Raw genomic sequence first — 21754 nt, 5'->3', positions numbered from 1 at the left:
GGAGGAGTTCCAACATGAGAAAGAAAATACATAGTTCAAAAGCCCATGTTTTCAATTTGCAGCCACATGGTTTAAATTATCCTTGTATTTATTAAGGGCGCTAAATGGGCAGCTCGACTTAGGGGAAAGGGTCATTCAAGTTGAGAATAGTCATGTTTAATCCCTCAACTAGCTGCAGGTTAATTGTACTTTAAGATGCTGGATGTTCTTTATACAGTTTGCATTAAAAAGCCACATGAGACACAGCTGGAGGGTTTTTGCCATTTATTGATGTATATTTTTTAACTTCTATATCTCTGCATTGTAAACAGCAATAGAAAACTGTTGAACACCTAGTCTGGCGGAACAGCAATCCTATATGCCACCGAAACCTATTGTATCGCCATCCCTTACACCTCAGTTTTGCATATGTGTGCACTCAGTGCTTCGAGGTCATCTCCAGATTTCACTCAGTGCGGTGGATTTTCATGTAATCAGAACCACAGAGAAGTAGCGTAACATGTCTTTTTCATTTTATACCAGGGTCTACAGATAGTAGAGGTTTGGATATTGCATGTACCTGCCTGTAAACTTGCTAATTCAGGACTTCAGGAGAGAAAAAAAGAAAATTAACTGAAACCTAAAAAGCAGAAGTTAAAGCAAACAAAAGAGCATTTCCAAATGGACAGGCAATATGAATTTTAAAGCTTTTCCCTGAAGACATCCATTGATATGAAAACAAGTAGCTATTGATTATCAAGGCAGTTTATCCAAATGTCACTGTTCTTTTATTTTGGTGGTTCATCCACAAACAAGCCCTGATAGGAATTTAAAATACATTTCTTGTTGTATCTATCAGTTAGTTCACTCAGGCAATAGTCTGGATTTTGCCCATAAGATGCAAATGGATAGCTGCGAATATCCCAAACCTGATGCAAACCTGAGACATGTTGCTTCAGTTCTTCAGTCAGGCTGAAGCAAAAGGCTGGGGAAACTGGGATGGCCTGGGCATTCACATCCAGCTTCAGTGTATGAATGTTTTCAAGGAGAAGAAAAAACAACCCAGAACTTAAAGGATTTCTGAGCATGGTCATGTCTACAGTCCCTTTAAAATTCAAATAAATATTTGTGGGAAAACTGCTTCCCCTATTCTCCTAGCGCTCATAATTTAATTATAGTAGCCGCCAGGCATCTTTAACTTTTGTGACCAGCGGATTACCCTGGATCTCAGTGACCTTGGCAGTTGTAACAGGGTAATATTTTCACAAGGATGAAATGTTCTTGAATGCATTTCTCCAATGTACTGGTGTTCACAAGCATTTCTCAGCAGATCTGACCTGAAGTGCAAACATAATTCTTCAGTTTCACCTAGAGGTTTATTGACAAACTCCAGAAAACTCAAGTTCCCCTTCCTTTTGCTGAAACTCATCCTCTGTGAGAAGGCAAAGCTGTTGATATTATTCCTTTGAGCATCTGCAGAAGTCTGGACCAAAGGACTGAGCCTTGGAGCCTTTGAAAATCATCCAGTGGACAAACATCTAAACAGGAAGATGAACATGAAGGCAACAACAATAACAACCCAAAAAAAAGCCAGGGGGAAAACATGTAAGAACACAGGCATTTGTATTTTTCAAATTTAAGTGTAATGTTTCATGTAAAATTGCTCCTAAATTTCATTGCAGACATTTGTTGACAGTTCAATGAAGAAACCCAGGCAGGTGGGAATCAGTGTTTTAAAAATGACACTCTTTCACTAGTACTTAAAGCAATAGTTGAAAAACGCAGGAATTAAATCAGCAGCTTGAGAAAGATGTAGCCACCAAAATCTCTGCACTCTTCTGTTGACAAATAAGCTCCTACTCTACATTCAGGCAATGACACTTTTGCCCAGTTCCTCTCAAAATATCAAATTTTTTATACAACTAAAGAAATCTCATGTTAGAAGAGCTGGAACTCATGATCTATAACTCATTTTTTCAGCTTTGGGTCATGCAAATTCCTATTCTCACTTTTATCATAGAATTGTAAAATCATAGAATGATAGAATGTTTTGGGTTGGAAATTACCTGAAAGATCATCCAGTTCCAACCTCCCTGCCATGGGCAGGGACATGTTCCACTAGAGCAGATTCCTCAAAACCTCAACCCACCTGGCCTTGAATACTGCCAGGGATAGGACATCCACAGCTTCTCTGGGCAACCTGTGCCAGCGCCTCACCACCCTCACAGTAAAGAATTTCTTCCTCATCTAAATCTCCCCTCTTTCGGCTTAAAGCCATTCACCCTTGTCCTATCCCTACATGGCTTGTAAAAAGTTTCTCTCTGGCTTTCTTGTAGGCTCTCTTTAGATACCGGAAGGCTGCTCTAAGGCCTCTTCACTGGGCTGAACAATCTCTCAGCCTCTCTTCACAGCAGAGGTGCTCCAGCCCTCCAATCATCTTTGTGGCCCTCCTCTGGACTCACTCCAACAATTCCATGCCCTGTTTCTGTTGGGAGCCATAGAGCTGAATGCAGTGCTCCAGGTGGAGTCTCATGAGAGCAAGTAGAGTGGGAGAATCACCTCCCTCAGCCTGCTGTCATGCTTCTTTTGATGCAACCCAGCATACGGTTGGCTTTCTGGGCTGCAAGAGCACACTGCCAAGATCATGCTAAGCTTTTCATCAACCAACACCCCCAAGCCCTTCTCCTCAGGGCTGCTCTCAATCCAGTCTCGGACCAGCCTGTATTTATGCTTGGGATTGCCCCGACCCAGGTGTAGGAGCTTGCACTTGGCTTGGTTGAACTTCATGAGGTTAGCATTGACCCACCTCACAAGTGTGTCAAGGTCCATCTGAATGCCATCCCTTCCCTCGAGCATATCAACTGAACCACATAGCTTAGTGTCATCATCAAACTTGCTGAGGGCACACTCAATCCCACTGTCCATGTTGTCAACAAAGACATTAAATAGCGCTAGTCCCATTGTTGGTGCCTGAGGAACACCACTCATCACCAGCCTTCGCTTGGACTGACTGCTACCCTTTGAGTGCAATCATCCAGCCAATTCCTTATTCACTGAGTGGTCCATCCATCAAATCCATGTGTCTCTGATTTAGAGACAAGGATGTTGTGTGGGACAGTGTCAAATGCTTTGCACAAGTCTGGATAGGTGATGCCCGTTGCTCTTCCCTTTTCCACCAACACTATCACCCCGTTGTAGAAGGCCACCAAATTAATCAATCATGTACTATTTGCCCTTAGTGAAGCTCCTCCTGGTTGTTGAGAACAAGGTCCAGCACAGCACCTGTCCTCATTGGCTCCTCTATCACTTAGAGAAGGAAGTTATTATCAATGCATTCCAGGAACATCCTGGATTGCTTATGCCCTGCCGTGTTGTCCCTCCAATAAATATCGGGGTGGTTGAAGTCCCCAGTGAGGATCAGGGCTTGTGAACATAAGGTTGTTTCTAGCTGTCTGTAGAGGGCCTCATCCACTCAGCCTTCCTGGTTGGGCAGCCTGTAGCAGACCTTTACTATAATGTCCCCTGTTCCTCCTTTCCCTTTAATCCTGACCCGTAAGCTCTGGGTCGGCTCCTTATTCCTCCCCAGACGGAGCTCCATGCACGCCAGTTAGTCATTGGCATAGATGGCAACACCTCTTCCTTGTCTCCCCTGCTGTCCTTTATAGCATGTTGATCTGAGTTGTCTAAGAAATTTTAAGGGAAGCTTAAGAAGGACGGCTATGTGCATTCTGATTACATTTGTCTCATTTAAAGAAATTATGTACAGCTTACTTTTCCAAATGCCATCTTTTGGCTAAGTATGGATAGCCTTCGTCTGCTGAAAACTATCGTATTACTCCTTGAGAAATCACAGTAGTATCATATAGCAGCACATCAAGATGCAGGGCTTAGAGAAATAGATAAGGGCTTTCATTCTTGCATGGTGAAAGTTGTTTTCTAGGAGAAGGAAAGTAAAAGCCCCAAATACTGGAAATTTAACTGAGCCAAGAACCAGGTCTTCTCAGAAGACATTTCAGCTGATTTTTCAAACCTCTGAGTTTGAACAGATCACATTCTGCCGCATATATTCTTCTAATCTGTGGGCTCTTATGAAATGGAGCAAGAATCCGAATCAGTTTAGCCTTTACATCTAAATCAAACGCAGACTGATCAACAAAACATAGAAGGTCTTGCCTAGCTGAAGTGGTTGCAATGTGTTTAATGGACTTCAGATACTTTGCATCTATCTCACAAATTCAGTCTGGTTCAGTTTCATAATGTATGGAAATCGCAGCTGAAGGATTCATTAGCTAATACTAGCTGATACAAAAAAAAAAAAGAAGACAGGCTTGACCTGCTGGTTTTTGCCTTACACACTAAAGATTTCTGCCCACAGTGCTGCCTTTCGTGAGAAGAGATAGACAAATTATATTTAAGCAAGGGAAAATAAATTCACTGAAATTGACTTTGAGTGTGCGGTGTAAATATTTCAAATTGTGTCCCAACACATCCATCTTCTTCAAAAGGGTTATCTTACTGCTATGACTAGACAACCACCATAAAAAACTACTATCAGGTAACAGCAGTCTGGGTTAGTTTGCTAGGTAGCCTTATGAATCTGAAACTGAAACTAGGAGATTTCAGTAAGGGCAAGATCTGGAGTGCTAGCAGTACCATCTGCAACATCCATCTCCTCAGAAAGCTTCAGACAGCTCTGGTAGGAGATAAATATTTACCTCTTCACCATGCTCAGAGCTTGCCATTGAATTCCTTGAGTCACATCTCGTGAAGATTTCAGGAGGCCTGAATCTTGCCCTGGGTTCCATAACCCCCCATGTGTTTGCTGTCTCATCCAGTATTTTCGTCCCATATTTGATTACCTTTGCTACAGAGAGAATGTAGAAAATATGTTAAAGGGGTATTATAGATTTAAGAAATCATGGTTAATTACATTGTTCTTTTGTTATACTGGATCTTATTTTAAAATTGATTTTTCATTCATTTTGTTTCTCTCTGCACTTCTGTAGGCTTAAACAACACAACCATCAGTTTAACCACTGACTCAGAATAATTTAGGTTGAATCACTGAAGGTCACTTAGCCCAGCCTGCTCAAAACAGGTCCAACTGGATCAGCTTGCTCAGTGCAGTCAGGCTTTGAATGCTTCCAAGAACAGAGCTGCTACAGCCTCTCAAGGCAACCTGTGCCAGTATTTTACCTCCTTCTTGAGAAAAATCTTTCCTGATGGCCATCAGAACTTCCTTCATTGTAACTTTTGTCTGCTGCCTTTTATCCTAGAAATGTGCACCTCTATGAGAGGAGTATAACACTGTCTTCTCTATCTCCCCACTAGCTAATGACTAGCTGGCCCAACAACGCAGTTCACCTAGTTGGCTTGTGGATCTCCAGTGTCAGTAAATAGCCCTTGCAAATCCCCAGAAACTTCTTGGATTGCCTGTGCCCTGCCATGTTGCTCACGGAGGTGGTAAATCACCCATGAGAGCCAGGGGCTGCAACCAGCTCCTCCTGGCTCTCACTGACAGCTACTGACTGACCGACAAAACAAAAATTAAAAAGACTATTGAAATAGAAATATCATTTTTTGGTCTTATGATCAGTGACCAGGAGGCTTGGGTTTTGTGGTTTGATTTTTCTTTCTTTCTAATTTTTTTTTCCTTCCGCATTAGAACATTTTAACCACAGAGTTTTTGGGAACATCTATTGTTCTGTAGTCAGTTGGCTCATCTACAGATAACAAAATGGTAATGAGTGTATAGCAAAACTTCACGAATCCCTCATTTTCACATTTATGTTAGAAATAAATAATAAGGCTTCAGATAACTCCTCAGGTAATAAATTTACATCTCCATGACATAAGCTAGGTGTTTAATTTTGGCAAATTGTTCACATCCCTCTTTGTTACATCTAATAAAATTCCTATCCCACAACTCAACATTTCAGATGGGCACAGATAAATACAAGTAAGAAGTATTTATCTGCCTTTTTGCCTTTTTTGTATCAGCTTTCATGATTTTATCGTATATATCTAGCAGTCAGCTTTTACCTGACAGAGAATTGTCTTGGCTCTTAATAGGCTTAAAAAAATACCTTATCTTTTTTTAATTTCATTGGGAGCAGACCTTTTTTTTTTTTTTTTTTTTGTTCTTAGTATATCTTTTAATGTTTTATTGTTTTTCTGTTTAACTGTTGTTGTTCTACATACCCCTTTTTGTTGATGGAATCATGGAGTTTGGAACAACTAGCACAACTTGAACATTCTGGATTTTTCTCAGTATCTTCCCATTTAAGATGCATATGCTCAGTCAGTTATGCCAGAAAATGCTTTAAGCTTTGGAAAATTGTCCCTGTTAAAGTTTCAAGTAGTGCAGATTTTTTGTCAATGCCCTATTTCATTTGTGTAAAATAAATTTAGACTGACTGTGATATCTGGTACCTCAGCAACTGTGCTTTTGAGGGTCTGTAACTAACACTTTCTCATTCAGCAGGCTTAAGTCCACTATCAGGTTACTTTGTACTGGATATGGAACTTCCTGCTTTGAGAAGACAACATTATTATTTATAGAAACACTAAGGAAATTTGTTATTGGCCACAGGAGATCAGCAGCAAATGGCCCTCGGGTTGAAGTCATCCATGATAAGTTTCTTGGTTGCCTTTTGGCTCTTGTTATTTCCCATGTTCCCTACAAATTATTAACAGATGCTTCAGGAACAGCTCCTTTTATCTCATAGAAATTGTTGCTGGGTTATAAAAGACCCTTACCTGTAACCTGTCTTTTGCTTCAAATAACTATTAAAACTGGGCATTCAAATTTAAGCAACCTTAAAGACACAACCGCAGGGTATGAAGAACTGGAGTACAGAGATAGGCACATTAGTAGAGACTCCTGGACACTCACCTCTTTAACATGATGAGGTCCAGATGAAACTTATCTCAGTAACCTGGAACACTGCACAGAAGATAGTAAGTATCAACACTGTGAATTATTAGTTTGAGCCCAGGCAGACATGTCTAAATTGCATCTGGGCACTCCCCTTCTCCCCCAGCACACATCCAGACAGCTCAGGTGTCTCTGCACCCACCATCACCCAACTCTCCCCACACTACAAACTCCAGGGGTAACGTGGAAGAGTGAGCTCAAATATTTCTGCATCTGCCAGCGTGGTCAAGACCAAAATCTTCCCCCAGCCTTCTGTTTTTCTCCTTCCATTCTTCATTCAAAGCCTTAGCTTTCTGCAGCAGACACAGGGTGCAGCCAAAGACTGAATCAGGAAGGAGAAAAGCTGACAGCACTGGCTGTCTTGTCTTCATTCCTCTTTTTACCATCCAATATAGGCACTGGTTTAAATTACACAAAAATAGCCTGTAAAGCTCTCATCAATCTCACTTGTTCAAACACAGCTTTTCCACGTTAATCATTTACAGTGACATGAGTAAACAATGCCACATGTGGCCGCAGCGATGGTGATCTTCCATTATTCATTCATCCCAAGGTGCACTGGTTTTGCATTGAGTCTTACTCCTTCATTTCTCTCTTTAAAAAATAAACATGAAAAAGAAACTATATAACCACCTTTTCATTTAAGAGCTAAAGCCAGGAATATTCAGGGAGAAGAGGATCACAGACTGCCCATGCCAAGGAAAGGAAAGTGTCACATTTCAGCCTCCCAGCACTTATCCGTTCTTTCTCTTTCTGCTCATAAAGGTACCTGACCTAGCTCTAGATACTCCTGCTCAAATACTGGAAACAAGACAACATCATTAGCCCAGTGTGCCACAAAATCGAACTTAACCTGCCACTGAGCAGTTGTACCTCTATACTTCTTGCTAGTCCCCAAACTAGCTTGTTGTCTGCATCTAAAGTCTATTTTTAACACCCAGTATAACGTTTTGGGGTAAGAGAGGGAAGCATCCAGTAGTTGTTCAAGAAAACCTGCTTCTTACCTCACACTTAGTGAGTTGTGCTAAAAAGTCCTGGGCAGGTTTAAACCGCCAGTTTGTGACATTGTGCTATGCCATTTAGATGCATTCTATGCTATTTTTTGTAATTTTCAAAATATATTTCAGAGTAGAAAGAGCTCAAAAGTGGGGGGCTGAATTTCAAACCCACAAGCGTTCAGATCCTGGGGTGCAGTTTGGACTCCATCCGCACAAAAAGCAGCATAAAAACACTTCCCATCACTGCCAGCTCTCCTGATTTATCCAGCGTTTCACAAACGTAAAGCTGGTATTCGAGTCCCAGCTTGGAACGAAGCGACTGAACACAAACCTCAACTTTCATTCCTGCAGAAGAAGTTTCCATCCCTCCTGTTTGCAGAGGAAAGTTTGAAAACATGACCTGACTGCACTCGAGCAGGCTGCTGGGGAGGGAGGGGGAGCTGACTCATGATTTTTGCTACCCTGGGATCGCAGTGCTGGGACACTGGCCAGGTGGGAGCAGAATTCGAGAGTTTGGAGCCTCATTCGTTATTATGACTGTGCTGTTGCTCTGGAAGATGCCACTCTTCACTGGAATGGAGGCCAAAGTAAAATGGGGTTTGAGGAGAGATATCACTCCAGTGTCCTCTGGCCTGCTAAACAAACTTACCTTGGAGAAGGCTGCATTCAGTGCAGTGCATACAGGAGGCCTCTGATGCCTCATTCCTCCTGGCAAACGGCATTAAGCAACATTCCCAACACATTTGCCCATGTGTCAGCCCCTTCAGAGGGATGCCAGGCTTCTTCTACCCATCCCATTCAGTAAGGTTCCTCTCCTAAGGCATGGATGTTGACTTAGTACCATCACTGCTCATAAAATTTTCTCCAGCAACAGCCCGTAGCAAAATAATCCAAGCAGGCCCATCCATCTGTCTTCACTGCCTTCACACAGAGTTCAACCTTCTAACACAGCTCATACTAAAAATTAAAAAAAAAAAAAAAGAAGATTGCCCTAGTTTTATAAGAACCTCCTAATTAAGGGCATAAAAGCATTAAAAATATGATACTAAAGGGACAGTTAGATAGGTGGATGGTTTGTGGCACTGAAGTATGCTGGAATAGCGACACACCCACTCTACCTGCATGACGGGATAGGAAAGAGAGAGGAAAAGTGGTGTCAGCTTTATTTCAGATTATAAAGAAAAGAAAAAAAAAAAAAAAAAAGAAAAGAGGTTGCCAACACAAAAGGATTTCCAGTAGGATTTGTTGGTGTCTCCACTCCTGCTGAAGGTGGTAAGAATTTCATAGTCTATCTTAACATATGCAGAATTAGGCCAATGGAGGACACTTCAAGAAGTCCCAACCATCATGAGTATTTTGACAGTTTACATATTAAGACCAGCAATAAAATAATCTCTATTAAGAAAAATCATGGGTAGCTGGAAAAAAGACCAAAACCTACATTTAAACTGTGTATTCTGTGACTGCAAGAAAGACCTTAGCAGGAACGGGTGAGCAGTATGAAGCAATACAAGAGGACTAGCTGAGAGCAGACAATTTTGCTAGAGTTTCAGACTTCTCCTTCACACTCTCCTTCATTTCTGCTTCAAAGCACTCAGTACCCTGAGTACTGGCTACATACTGGGTGCTGAGCTACTTGCTAAAGGATCAGGACTAGTTTTGATGAGCAGAGGTGCTGTACATGCCCAGGATCTGGATTTCTCTTCACAAATTCCATACAGCTAAGCAGCTATCTGGAAATCTGCTTAGGATGAGAAACAGAAGGAAGCAAGGAAAGGCGGGAAGGGGAGAAGTAATTTGTATGTGTGTGTGCGTATGTGTGTGTGTGTGTGTGTTAGGGTTTTTTTACAAGATTGCATTATTTTTCTGGCATTTCATTTCTTGCTGTTGTGCTGAGTTTTGGGTGTGGTGGGCTCTGAGCTTTGTCCTGTGTGCCTTTAGGAACAATATTCTCTGGGCAAAATTGCTTTTTCCATTTCATTGCGGCATTGTGGTTATGTATTTATTTCATAAGGAGAGTGGGTTATTTGGCAATTTAGGTTCATATTGTGGGTGTGGTCCCTGTAGATAGTTTTCCTCTGGATTACATTTTTGCCAACTGTTATTTCTCTGGTAGTACACCAGTGAGCAGCACACCATTCTCCTGTGCAGGATTTTATTTTATCTCCCATTTGGTCACCAAATCACCTATTTCTTCTTTACACAGTGGATTCTCTCACTTTCCAGAGTGCAAGTAAGCACTGGAGTATTTTTTCCATCTGTGGGCAATGGATACGAAGCCAAGAATAGCCTCTCAATTTAGGTACTTCAGGTATGTGCCTGACATGTCGTGATGTGAATGCTGTCTTTAGATAAAGCAATGCTGGATGACTTCTGAGTATGAATCCCTCTGCTACCCAAAAACACACCTCCTGCAAGGAAGCAGTAGGCAAGCACCCCAAGGTTTGCCCTGCCACCCTGTCTGTTAAACATGTCCTGATCATACCATGGGAAATGCAATTTCTAGCCAGTGGATCAGGTCACACCTTGGTGAATCAACTCCTTAGACCCAAACATCTGGCAAATCTACCAAACCAGCCTGTTTCACATGAAATCGGGAGGGGGTAAGGGATGTCACTGGCTGTACCCCAGGCATACATCCCTCCTGGTAGCACAAATGGTGTACCTCCAGCACCAGGAACACGACCTGGGGCAGAGCTTTGCCTCTGGGTATAACAGGAACAGCAACTGTTGCAGAGCCACAACTACAGAGGCAGTAAAATCACACATATCACATTAGAGTACTACAGGCACAAATTAAATCTGGTTGAAGCCCTTTTGAAAAAAAAAACATGGCCCATTAGGTTTAATTTAGAATCTCTTTCCTTGCAACTACAGAGCAGATTGACAAAACAGACTTTTTAAATCACCTATGAAACTTCACTCAATGACAGGATACCAAAAAGACTCTTTTGTGTTAAAGTGTTAATTATTAAAACATGACCGAACAGTTACTTCAATTTACAGCATTGCCATTAGAAGGAAGGCTGGAAACAATGTGCACATTAAAAGGCTGTATTATATGTTCTGTTACTTGGAGAGTCTCTGAAGTGAGAAAAGACAAGTTGTGGAGCCAAGAAATTCTCCACTGGAATGGTGTTAGCTCTGCTTTTCTCTCAGTACAATCTCATTTATCTGAAATGCTACAGGAAGCAAAAATTACTCAGCCAACAAGAGATTCAAATCATCGAAAGAAATCCTGGGGAAGCAATTCAGCCAAATGTTTGAACAGAAAGGACACTTCAGATGAAAATATCAATCGCTCAGGTAAGTGGCAGTTCATTATGCTTCATCATTACTTTGTGGCTGGATTACTTGTTCTTGCAGTTCCCGTTCAGTGATCATTTGGATGATTTATAAAAGATACAGCATTTACAGCAGGTTTCCAAAACGTTCAAGAACAGACTGATATGAACTTAGCTATACCTTCCAAGTTTCTCCTCAAAAGTGTCTGTTCATTTGTCCTGACACAAGGAAGGGTGTCAGGCTGAAAAAGCCACTTTTCTTAATTAGGGGGTCTACTGCATAAGGAGTCGAAGAAGCACGATATCAAGGCTGCAATTCAATGATTTATTTCAAAGCACCTAAACACCAAACTAAGATCTGGATTCATTTTGTGGCAGTATAAATCCAGCAAATGGAGACAATCTGGTTGGCATTTCTGTATTGGGTTGAGCTAAACATATACGGTACTAAGAAAAAAAAAAAAAGGCAAGCCATACACAAAATAATGAAACCAGTTTAGTAACAGTTTAAATAATTATCAATTATTCATAACACCAAAAAAATTAAACACACAAGAGCCTCCCAAAGCCCAAATCACATCTGCCCATATGACACATGATATTTATGTCATTTACCCTCAGCTGGGGATCTGTCCTGGGATGTACACTTATTTCACAATTATTTCTTATTCCCAGACCTATTTTTTTCTCAGACCTATTATGTACAGTACCAACACAGACTCTGAAGCTCACCTCATAGCTGTGTAGAAGTGTTTAGGTCAGTGACAGCAAACTGGTGTGAACCAAGAGCAGAACCGGATCCCGTGACTTGCTGTGGGGTTTTTTCCTTCAGTCCCATTCTTTATTTAATTTACAACCTCCAGTTCTGTTCATCTTCCTCCATTCCCAAGTCCTTAGTAATAACCCTATTTCCTTAGCTCTTTTCCCATAAATAATTCCCCTGAAATAACATGAGGAGAGCCTGCTCTGCTAGAGCAGTCCCCCTCGGAGAAGGCCAGGAGACCAATTACTCTCATTGAAACACCACGGGAAAAGGAGAATTTCAGAACAGGATTTCACACAAAGGTTTGTAACAACAGGGTGGGAGAAGGAAGAGCAGTGAACAACTTTGTTGCATTCTCCCACAAAGAGAAAAGAGAGAAAAAATACCCAGACATCACTGGAAATTACTACCCTCAGTGCTTATTTCTAATTGATTTTCTTGACATCTAAATGTTATCATCTCAATGATAGCTACTGTAGCAGTATGCAGACATGCACACTTTTCTACTTTACAGTTCCATAACTGTTTCTTTTAAGTTAGTACACAATAAAATCAGTCAACTGTGCCACTAATTAACTGCTGCATTGTACTGTGAGACAATATAGGGAAAGGACTTAAAGGACTTAAAATTAATTCTAGTTCAATGGAAAAGATCTCTAACAAAATTGTTTATTAAATGTAGCAACTGCTTTTACTAAACATATTTTACACTTGATGTAATTTTACACGGCTTTTGCATAAAGTGGATATTTAATTAGCAATAAAAATGTCCCTATTGCAATTTTTGTAGCTGATGTTTGTAGAGTATTTCTACTGCTGTGCAAGTCTGTAAGTGCAAAAAGCATTATGTCTACTTAGTGTATGGTTGAATTAGGACCAGAAAAGTGTACAGCAGCAGTACTTAGATTAAGTACACACCTGTGGTAGTGACTGAGGTAATAGCATTTATTTATCGATATGGTATTTAAACAAACCTGCCTTTTTCTTCCTCATTTCAGAATAACCTTCAGAATAACATTTCCTAATTTCCAAATCCAGCTTTAGGGCTTTTTACTTGTCTTCTTTTTAAACATGATTTTCTTTCCTCCAGGTACAGGGGAACCTGTACAAACAATTAAGCTCTGTATTTGGATGCAGAGAATAGGTGATAATCAGGGATATTAAAGGCTCAGTTTAAACACACCAGCAAACAAGCAAACATAAAAAAAAGTGGAAGTTCTTGGCACACTAAAATTAATTAAAAAACAAACAAACAAACAAGCAAAAACCAACAGCAGCAAAAAACCCCAAACCCTTAACCAACTGTGATTTTAAAATTGGATATTCTTCCTTTAAAGTCTCTAAAATGTCAGCACAAGGACAAATTTTCCACTGATGTATCTCAGCATAACGCAATCACAGAGCTGTACCTATTTACATTAACTGAAGGTCTGTCATATAACATCCTATTATATGAAGACCTGTTAGCTCTTAGTATTATACTGAGTTAGAAACATCCTTTCTTTCTCAAGAACTTCTTGCCCTTTTTATTTTGTCATGCTAGTAATTGCCAGTTCCATTAATTTACTTTTGTGTGTGCAGCCAACACACAAATTCAGTCCAAGAACATGGGGGCAAACAGCATTTTTTTGTACAAAAACAGTTTGATCCAGCTCCAGTGTAAAGGCTTTTTACTACCTGCAATTAAATCTCCTGGCTCCCTGAGAAAATGCTGATTGTCAAAGGAAAAACAGTGTCTTGTAGCACAGTGGATCGTGAGCAAGCAGACTTTCCCCAAGGTGAAAGCAAGGAGGTCAAGAAAAATTATTCTGGAGGAAAGACTGAAGGTTTGGTGCTGGTTAGTCTAGAGAAGACAAGACTGGTGGAGATGGTATGGCAGAAAAAAAACACCCCTCCATGCCATGCTGAATATAGCAGAGTAGAGTGAAAGCAGGGCAGAAATATACTTTAGATGGTAGGAAGAGCTTTCCAACCATTTGGTGTGGGTTAGAGGCATCTGCCTACCACACAGAGAAAGCTCAACGGTGGATGTTTTAAGCACAGGACAGACAGACATCACCCAGGAGCGATAGCGGCAGCACTGAGGGCCAGGTCAGCCCAGTGCTTTGTGACTCCATGAAAAGGCACACGTTCAGTGGCCAGGGAGCAAGAGCGCACTCAGCTCTGAGTCAGAGAAACACATCTTTTAGAGGATTAGGAGATGATGTAGGAAGTTGAGACTGCAAGTTGCCGACAATGAATACCAGACGGCTGATGCGGAGCTGCCAGCTCATCAAGGACCTGACTCAGCAAACGGCTCTGCTTTCTGCGACCGCTGCGCCAAGGGTTTGCTGCTCCCACACTACATCGCATGCCTCAAAAGCCAGAACAATTTTTTTTCTTTTTGTTTTTCCTCTTTTATTTTTTTAAGCTGAGGGAGATGCTAAGCCAGTGTCTTCTAAATTGGGAAAGCAGAAGATAAGCGGCGAGGTAGCAGGAGAAGAGAAGCATGTGGCTCCAGGACTCCCCTTGCTTCATGCCTAGCTACAGACACACAACGCTTACGCAGGCATCTGGGATCTGCCAAAACAGCTGCTAGCCTGTCTTCCCCCTCTCCCTCCCTCCTGGCTACTGTGGAAACCCTCCTGCAGCAGCCACAAGCGGGGCTGGGATTTGGGCAATGATGCCTTTGCTCCACTTCTGCCCCACTCGCCTGGCGCTGGGCAGAGCATCCCTCCATGTAGTCTGAGGAGGCAGCAGCCGGCAGACCCTTGCCACCTGCCTGCATGGGGAGAGGGAAAGCTGCCCAATGCACAGGCAGGGGGAAGGAGAAACAGTGAAAGGGTTTTAATAGGTGGTAGATTGTAATAGATGGCAAAAAGTGGGGACTGAGTGAGTAGGAAAACATGCTGAGTGGCATGAACCATGAGAAGACAGCAAAGGGATGGACTGATGGTGGCAGTTTGCATCTCCCACAAATAGCAAATGAGCACACTTCCTGCCAGCAATACCCAGGCTCTCAGACAGTCTTTTGTTTGCGCTTTCCACCGGCACATGGACACATCCCACACACTGTCCATGCCCATGGTCAGTAAGAAGCCCTGGGCACACGTTTGTGTTACTGTCTCCACCGTGGGAACAGTCAGAGCACAAGGATTTTCCACGTTGCATGCAAATTCTGATGTTAAAATTTCTCCTCTGAGCTAGAGAGACAAGACTGCTGCAGGTTATCCTTCGAAAGGAAACAAAAACAATCTGGAGCTGATTTATTTCAGAACAATTAATCGGGCTGTTCTCTGAGGTTTGGACCACAGGGTCCAAGATGCCCAGGAGAGATGCTGCAGAACTCAAGGTGTCAGCAAAACAAGCAGGCTGCTGTGAGCTTCCAAGGAATGGGTCTGATTCCCAATGCAAACCTGCCTGTAAATGCAGGGACACTGGTAGATTTCCGAAAGACTCCTTTTTCAGGAAAATGCTTGTTCACCTACTCCATATGTTTAATTAGAAAGTTTATTGGTTCATTCCCATTCTCACCTGCAATATTTGGTCTCCTTCAATTATCTATTTGATTTTAAATTGTTCATTATAAGCTTTAATGCACTGCAGATAACCTTTCAATCAGTGTACTACTGAAGATAAACTATTAATATGTTCCTCTTAAGAGGCAATAATAGGGTTAAGTATTTGCATGGCTCATTTATTAGAAAAATGTGTGCAAGTAACTCAAGGAGTTTTCAGTGAGTTGCTCTTTATGAGCTAGATTCAATCAAGATTTCATCTGGCTTCCAGGCTGCAATATTTGTCCAAGGGAACTCAAGCGCCCAAGCCGTGGTGCCTGCACTGGGCTGATGCTGCTCCTTATGGCAGCAGAGCTGGACAGGGTCTGTGACACTGCTCAGCCACCAAGCTCAAATCCATATGATCTCCCTGGGTGAGAGTTCTATGCTCAATGGGAAGGTGCCAAAGTGATGCAGAACAGTTTTCCAAACCAAGGACTTGAGGAAGAGATCCCGGTGGCCTCTCTGCCACTGGAGTGGTGTGGTACCACAAACACATCCTTAGATTGGTCAGGTCAAGCATCAGGGAGCTCCAAAGGCAGGTTGAAAGGCCCCAGCTCCTCAAGAGCACCAAATTTGTCTGAGCTGCAGGTGGCAAGGCCAGGGAAGCTGTCACACTTAGTGTGCCTCTGGATCTTCCACACAAGGAGTCCTGTTCAACAAGCTTTCTCATTGACCTAACTGCATGCACCAGAAAGTGGACTTGCCTTTCCCTCTCTCTTCCTCAATATATTTTTCTTATTTTTAAACAAGTTTTGGGTTTTTTTTTTTGGCCAGAAAGAGTAATTTTTTTAATTTATTCTCAATTTATTTTTTTTACGGCCTAGCTGTATTCTGTCACAATTCCTAAACTGAAATGTTCTCACCAAGTTTGGTGTTTAGAAGATGTTTTCCATTAGATACTGACTCTTCTTATTTATTTTTTTTATTAGGATTAAGCAGGTGAAAACCAAGATGTTCTATTTTGGATTAAATCAACCATTTCAGGTTGACTACCCTCCTCTCATGTACTTGAAGTACAAAAAAGAAATAGGCTTTGTTGAAACAAAGATAAATGTGTAAAACACTTTCTGGCCCATTTTTCACACAGCTGCAGTCAAAATTTCTCCTACTTGGATTAACTCTTCCCACTTCTTCACGCAGCCTACTCTATTCCAAGCACTCAAGTGGAAGATGGAAAAAAAACATCTTCAAATAAATAGGAGCTACCTGCCATCTGCAAAACAAAACACAGAAAAGCAGAAATGAATCTCTTTTTAATCTGAAACAGAAATTATAAGCACTGAAATTTCAGCATGCAGCTCCACCCTTACGGCTGCCTGCATTGGCTCTGCTTTTGATAAACCAAGCCACAAACACACAGCTAAAGCTTTTGGCAAACCACATACCTATGAAGCAAATGGAGCATGAATCAGATGCGGGGCCATCCCCCTGGTTGGAATATTTTGGTGTAGCTTTGCTGAAGCCAGAGATGACACAGTTGGAACAGCAGCAGCTGAGATCCAGTGTCTTGAGGTCTCTGAAGCTCAGGGCAAATACTTACTGTCCCTTCTTCAAAAACCTTGCTCATTTTAAAATGAGGTAACTACCAAGACTTTGCATCCATTGGACAAGTGATTTTTAGCTCCTAAACATGTGTTTCACATGCTGGGTTAAATTAGGTTAAAATGCAATTCTGTTCCTTTACCTGATATCACAGAAGTTACTTTTCACAGAAGAGACACTTCAAACAAGTCAGGTTTCCAGGGGCTATCTTCAGTGCTGCATGTACACAGCATATGGACCAGACGACTCTTGACTCATTAACATTTATGGCAATGAAGTCCTCAGAAAATGGGACAAGTTTGCATCCATTTTTCTTTTTTCTTTTTTTTTTTTTGGTTTGCTCACCCCTTCTCCCAATAACTGGAAAAGATGTAATCCCAGCAGAATGCTTGTTTCCTGGGTGGCCTGTATAAATGCCCCTTTCATAGGCTCCAGCACCAGACCTTTACAAACCACTTACTTTACAAGCAGTCTCCCTCTATTGTCTCCAGACTTCTCTGAGGTCTCTTCCCTTCCTAAGTCTGTTGTGTTTACCAAACCAGCCTTGTTCCAGGCCACGCCCGTTGGCAAGCAGCCTGTTCTGTCCCCTAGCTCCCTTACTTCTGCATAGAGCACCCAGCCATTGATGGGGAGCTGCACATCACAGCTTACAGGCTGGAGGGCTTTTGTCTTTTTCAGAGGAGAAGGAACAGATGCCTCATGACTGTCCTCTCCTCTTTCTCCTCCAGGAACCAGTCTGTGGCAGCTCTGCCTGCCAGGTTGATGGGGCCTCCCGGCCAGAGGGCTTCCACACTGTTCAGGAGTACTTTGCCCTTTCCCAGACAGTCCATCCCCCCACAGCTCCTTTGTCCATCTCTCTCTGCAGTACCATTCAGATTGGTGTGGCTAAGCCAAAAGCTAACTCAGCAGCATTTCCTACCGTATAATGCCATGACAGGCTTGCATCATGAACACTTTGTACAGTCCTGGTTGTTCTTCCACCCCCACATCTTAGAAAAGATATAGTGGAAACTGGAGGAGGTTCAGAGAAAAGCAGCAAGGAGGGTCAAACATACAGAGTGGTTTGCACACAAGGAGCAGCTGAATGCTCTAGAATGCTTTAGCCTGGAAAATAGAAGACATGAGAGTGGAAAAAATCAAAAATCAAGTAGCATGGGAAGGGTGAGTAGGAAATGTCCATTCACTTCTTCTTCCAGTGCACGCAGTGGAGCTCACAGCTGGTAGCTGGATCAAAACCAGTGAAAGAGGGAAACAGGGTGTTTCTGCACAAGGTGTGCACTTAAACCATGGTTGATAAAAGTGTGTATGGCCTCAAGTGGGGACTGGACAAGTAAAAATCCACTAAAGGTGGATCAAGCCTCTTCTGCCTTAGGAAGTCCGCAAGCTGCAAATGGTTGGATGGGGAAGAGTGTTCAGGGAAAAGGCATGTGTACTTGGATGCCCACTGTAGGCATTAATCCACTGTTGACCACTACCAAAAACCGAGTCCTTGCTGGGCCATCCTTGAGCTCCCCTAGGCCTTTAGTTGGAAGAAACAGGTCAGTCACAGGCAGAGCTGGGCAACTGTAGCTTAACTGGGGAAAAAACATTAACGTAAGCTGCATTGATGCATTTTCCTTTGGGTCAGCCTAAACCATTACATTTGACTCAGTATGAAATGTTTATTTATATTTTGGAAACAAAAGCACTCTCCTCACCAAGGTATCTCAATCTATCTCTCGGAACCAGACTGCAACATGGTACCATAGTGGGTTTTATAACTCAAATAATCACACCCACAATCAAATAACCTGGTGTTTGGGATAGATCTGATCTTACACTGTTGAAGCCTATGTCATTCCAACCAAAGGTAGCAGCTGCACATCTAGTGGGGTAAAGGCAGCACCACAGCACTGAATACATACAACACCCCGTTATGCCTCGACACTGTTTAGCTGTAGGGGCCAATGCTACTGAGGAGTTAACAGCAATTTTAGACTTGTGTCCAAAATCAGATAGGAAGCAAGGGCTTAGTGGAGGCAGAAAACAAACACTGTTCTACCCCTGACAGCTTCTCCACTCCTCGTCCCTGAGCACTTTGGCTCTGTCATGCTTCTCCTCACATCTCTGGAAGACTCTGGTGTTCACCCATGCATATTCACAGCTGTGCACTGGTTTCACTAAATTGTCTTAGAAAGTCTGTTTAATTCAAATTAAATTTTTTTAACTAAGTTAACTTTGTTCAGGACAATGCTGCGTTCTTGTATTCAGTCTTTTTCAAGTGTGTCCAAAGCCTCTGATGCTCTGTCGAATGTGAGTCACTCAGAAATCCCAAGAAACTTTGGAAAAAGCTGAGTCTACATTTGAAACTAACATGCGAAGTAGCTTGCCAAAATATCATGCCCAGCGTCAGAGAGACGTCATGCCTTAGGATTGTACAACATGTCACTGCATAATTACAGGATAGGACCATAGGTACCCTTAAGGCCTGAGTCCTACAGGACTCCCATGGGTCCTATAAAAAGCCTGTTTCCCATTCCCATGGAAAGAGCCTGTTGCAGCCCTTGTATCAAAAACCTTGTCTATAGTCATAACACTTCCGTCCTCCCCAGAGATCCAGCTTTAATATTTCTTGGTTTTACAAAACTGTTCACCACAGTAGCTCACTCTCAAGAGCACCTCATCACGGTCAGTTAATTCATCATTTTTGCTGGTCTCGTTAATCTCCCTTTCCCCTTCCACAGATAAACCACATTTAATGGCTGTGTTAAGTAACAAGCAGCATGCCAGGGAATATCTTGCATACTTCAGAAGGGTAATGTCCTACCAGATTTATCTGGGTGTTTAAATCCCATTTTAAAAGAGTTCTCTCAGTTACTGGTCTACTGTATGTAAATTTCATAATGATTTATTTCAGAAGGGAAAGGAATGAATTATTATTACCTAGTTTTTCAGTGTTTGTCTGACAGTCTAATATTTTGATCTCAAGTCCTCATAATAGGACTTTCCTCAGGTACAACCCCGTGTGCCATTCAGTATTTGCCCACTAAACATTGCTCTTAATTTCCTGGTCTCAGACATAACCAGCCCAAGCAGACACCTCAGCTCACACTTGGCAGAGCCCATGCCAATACACCTCCCTTCCTATCTGCTATTTGTGCTAGTCCAGCAAAGAGCCTATGGCTTCCACTTCAAGGGCTGGTGTCGGATGCTGTCTGTGCCTGCATTCCCTCATGGGCAGGGGCTGCAGCCCTGCAGCCTGTGCTACACAGGCAGGAGCAGCACACAGTGTCTAGTCCTCACTAAACCCTCGCTGTGTCTACCCAGCATGCCCGGATGCTACAGAAACCCCATTTTCCACTTCTTTGTTTATTTTTTAAAGCCGAGCCTTTGACCTTCTAGGTAGTAATAATTTTCCAGCCATCAAACAGGCATAAGGAGTGTGGTATGTGCCTGCCACAGACCCAAACCACAACTGAGAGCTCTGAATGCCCTCTCTCATTAGCCCCAACAGGACATCAAAGCCAGGCTCAAATGCTAAGCCCTCACTGTCTCAACTAAACTTATATATTTTGCTACTAATTATTTTTCAAGCAGGATGGGATGGTGTGGCAGAAGCCAGATGTGGGGGTCGGGTGGATCTGCCTGCATCTTTCACTTAAAGCAAGCCCCCCTAAAATGCAGAAGGGCTTTTTCGCTTGAAACCTGGGATTTATTAGGAGATCCTGTCATAGATAGAATGGGAATATGCACAGCCAGAAGGCAGAATTGCTGAAGGATTGTCCCAGAACACAAGCTACAATTAAAAACATACATTTCTCACAAACACAACCCTTTTTTAAATTAATCTCTTTACAGGTTTATTGATTTTTAAGTGCAGGATGTAAGTTCTCAAATTGGGAAGCACAGTGAAGGAAACACTGAAAAATGTCAGCATAGGAAAATTTGATTTTAAAACTCTGTTTCCAAAGTTAATCTAAATTACTTTAGGTTCATATTCAGCAATGTTTATCCAGCCTCCACCATGCTTGCTGCTGTCTACTTCTGCCTCCCTCAGATAAGCATATCCCAGGGCTGTGGGCACATTGCTTCATTGACTTCTTTTCAGCCATTGTCAGTTTGCTTTTTGAGGGGTTGTTTATGTTTCCTGTAAAGAATATTTCTCTAAGTGCCATTAGGCTATTCCGTCTCTTGGCACTTTAGTGCAGTCTTCACAAGCTGTGAAGATCTCTTGTACGCTCTCATTGAACAACTATTTTGTTCCTCATACAGAGATTTAAAACCCACCCATCACATGCTTCAAACATGACTAAATAAGTGTGTGATGTCTCAGAAACACAGTCTGATGAGAACTTTTGATGTCGAGATGACTGTACCGTCTTCCCATAAGACATTAAAAATAAGGAATTGAACTTTTCTTAAGCGGGCTTTTCTTTGAAGCATTGCAGCATGAAATGGTGTCAGTTTTTGCCATGCTTTGGAAGGCTGCCGGCTCCCCATGCTGTGCTCAGGAGAGCCAGAGCCTGAAGCAGGGTACTGCTGTGGCTACCCTAGCAAACCACCTGCAATTCGCCACCTGTGATGCTCCACCGGTCCCTGAAACAAGACAGAAATTGCAAGGTTTTTAATCATAGATATTCAACAGACAGTTATGTCTCCTGTAAAACACACTGATAATCATGACCAGCCTTTATGTCTGCAGCCCCTGCCATTTTCAAACAGGAATTACATAC

Source organism: Strigops habroptila, chromosome 2 (assembly GCF_004027225.2).
Source record: "Strigops habroptila isolate Jane chromosome 2, bStrHab1.2.pri, whole genome shotgun sequence".
Lineage (NCBI taxonomy): Eukaryota > Metazoa > Chordata > Aves > Psittaciformes > Psittacidae > Strigops > Strigops habroptila.
Note: the sequence above shows the minus strand (reverse complement) of the source record.